Source organism: Sinocyclocheilus anshuiensis, unplaced genomic scaffold (assembly GCF_001515605.1).
Source record: "Sinocyclocheilus anshuiensis isolate Anshui unplaced genomic scaffold, SAMN03320099.WGS_v1.1 scaffold3933, whole genome shotgun sequence".
Lineage (NCBI taxonomy): Eukaryota > Metazoa > Chordata > Actinopteri > Cypriniformes > Cyprinidae > Sinocyclocheilus > Sinocyclocheilus anshuiensis.
Window position 1 is genome coordinate 45,771 of NW_015547857.1, and position 3,491 is coordinate 49,261.

The following is a 3,491-nucleotide window of genomic DNA, read 5'->3' on the forward strand; positions in this document are numbered from 1 at the left end:
GCTCGAGTGGAAACCTCCCCTGTGTCCGAAGCCCTCGAGGCTGGATGATTGGTTTCTTGGGGTGGCCCGCGGTGGTTCTCAGCGCCCCACCTGGAGCCTTTCTCCCTGGAGGTGCATGAGGAGCTCACCAGATCGTGGACGGCACCTTTTGCTGCCAGAAACCGGCCTGTGAGCTCCTCCCTCCTCACCACTCTCGATGGTAGTGCAGCTAGGGTTATACAGAGATCCCCCCGGTGGAGGGATCGGTAGTGATGCAGTTGTGCCCTAATACTGCCTCCACCTGGTGAGGCAAACTGTACCTCACCTCCCAAGCCTGTAGGTACTCGTCTGGTCTCACTGGCGGTGCTTATACGGCTTGTGGAGAAGCTGCCTCTTCCCTACACTCTATGGCGTTACTGCAGGTCCACCAGGCTAAAGCACTGAAAGACCTTGAGGATCCACATGGGAGAGGACGCTGGCATTTGTTGTTCGCCGCTTCTCCGTTGTAACTTTGTTTTAATAGTTGTAATAGTTTTTAACCGTTTTTTGCACGGATTGTTTCAAATTGAAGTGAGAGGACGCTGGCGCTTGTTGTTTTTGCAGTTTTCTCTGTTTTAACATTTTTTGCATGGATTATTATCGAATTGAAGGCTGTCTACTCACCTACTGTTATCCCCTCTAACATCGGTTTATTGTTGGTCGTTTTTCGCTATCAGTGGGTGAATACATGGGATCTCATTTATTAACGTTGCTTACACACAAAACGGGGATGGAAACGTGCGTATGCCACTTCCCACGCAAAAGTTGTGATCTATTAAAAACAAACTTGACGGGAGAATGTGCGCACCTCTACGTAAACTCTGAGCCATGCATGCGCACATTCTGGAGACAAGGGGAATTGGTGACACAGATGGCGAGGTGGTGAACTGAAGTCAGATTGTAGAAAGTAAATGTGAGACTAATGATTATAAGTATTGATGCCTCACACACATTTAATTTTACTCCATATCATACGTTACATCCACGTTATCATGAAGATTAAATCCAGCAGTAATATTTGCGCTTGTACTGAGTGATAATTGTTTCATAAACACCTTCTTGTAAATTGCAACTCTTTGAATTTATTGTAAATAGTTAATCAGCGGTGTCTCATGATCACTTACGGGAGCACAGGAGGAGGAGATGGCAGGACAGGATGGAGTACAGGATAGCATCAAGTACCCTACCATTAGATAACTGCAGAACACAGTGTAAATATCTAAAAAAAATTACCTTAAATACTGTGCATACATCATGAAATGTCAAAGTCTGGAAATACAGCCATTAAGCTCACGCACAGTCGTTGCTCTCTACGTCCTTGTTATCACTAATGGTGTTCGTACAAAACCAACACGAAGAAACGTGTTCGCCTATTATATTTTCGTCTTCAAATTTAATCTGGGGTGTAGGATACCACTAATTCATGCTGTGATTTTGGCAAGGTGTTAACGATCACTCTAATTACTGTGAACATATAAATGCTGCAGTAAACCCTGTGCATAATGTTGCATTATGGCACTGCTGGAACTGCTGGAGCATTACGCCAATAGAAGAATAAGGAGAGAAAGAGACTTCAGGGACCATGATGATTTCCTGGCCCATGATGATGAGTGGCTAATAAGCCGATTTAGGTTCCCTAGAGCTGTGCTCTTGGATCTATGTGCTGAATTGGGTCCAGTACTAGAGAGGGCAACACGCCGGAACCATGCCATTCCTGTCCAAATACAGGTCCTCACCACTCTGGGGTTATTGGCAACCGGCAGTTTCCAGCGGGAATTGGCAAACAGGGAAGTGTTTTATATAAATATTATATATAATCTTAAACTTTCTCACTAAGACCTTCTTTGGATATAATATAATTCTATTAAATCTCATCCTACATGTCTGGTATATCACAGCCATCCCTGAGTGCCATAATGCCTGCCGTTTTGGATGGTATTATTAATATGGGTAGTCGATACATCAGGTTTCCCTACACTGTGCGAGAACAGGCCGAAATTAATATGCAATTTGCAGCAATGTCCAGTTTCCCAAATGTAATCGGCGCAATTGACTGCACTCGTATTGCTATAAGGGCTCCATATGAAAACGAATTTGTTTATGTTAATAGAAAGCATGTGCATTCTATTAATGTGCAAGTCATATGTGACTCTAAAATGATCCTCACAAACATTGTGGCACGCTGGCCTGGCTCAGCACATGATTCCTTTATTTTGACACATAGCAGTGTAGGGAACCGACTACAGGCAGGGGCAAGACGTGATGGCTGGCTTCTTGGTGAGTTTAACAATGTATAAATTGTAGTCATTTGTCCTGATGTAGCCTATAACATATTATATTATAACCCTGCAGGTGACAGTGGCTACCCCCTGAGACGCTGGCTCCTCACCCCATTTTTAAACCCGCAGAGCTCACAGGAAATGCACTACAATGAGGTCCACGCTCTTGCGTGCACAGTTGTTGAGCGTGCCATCGGCGTCCTTAAATGCAGATGGCGTGCTCTGGATGCCTCAGGTGGCAGACACCCGGCAAAAGTGTGCAAGATTATCAGGGCGTGTGGTGTTTTGCACAATGTGGCACTGAGGATCCTTCTCCCTCCTGACCTCCTCCCCCCCCAGCATTATGACCCTGAGCCACAGACCCCTGCTCGACATGAGCGATATCAACAAGGTGCAAGAATCCGTGAGAATGTCATGCGGCATTTGTAAGGAAGACATAAGTCAAGGTTCACTTTTTAACTACATCTTTTAATAATTGTGCAAGTTCTTGCAACACTTCTCTCATCTGCCGTAGCTCATCTGAAATTATGTTAATAGCGTTTATTGTGTCTCGCTGTTGCTGCAGGACGGCGTCAGTGAGCACCCGACCACTTTTAGATGTGCCGTGTCCACAAGGTGCACTTAAATGCAGATGGCGTGCTCTGGATGCCTCAGGTGGCAGACTTCTATTACACCCGGCAAAAGTGTGCAAGATTATCAGGGCATGTGGTGTTTTGCACAATGTGGCACTGAGGATCCTTCTCCCTCCTGACCTCCTCCCCCCCCAGCATTATGACCCTGAGCCACAGACCCCTGCTCGACATGAGCGATATCAACAAGGTGCAAGAATCCGTGAGAATGTCATGCGGCATTTGTAAGGAAGACATAAGTCAAGGTTCACTTTTTAACTACATCTTTTAATAATTGTGCAAGTTCTTGCAACACTTCTCTCATCTGCCGTAGCTCATCTGAAATTATGTTAATAGCGTTTATTGTGTCTCGCTGTTGCTGCAGGACGGCGTCAGTGAGCACCCGACCACTTTTAGATGTGCCGTGTCCACAAGGTGCAACCGCAGATGCTGTGCAACTGCAGAGGACCCTTCGGCTACTCGCCTCGCCGGGAAGCTCTTGTTTACCCACCACTTCAGACTCTGGAAGGACTGAAGGACAAACAATTTGCAACATTACCCCCCCCCCCCCCCCCACCCACCACAA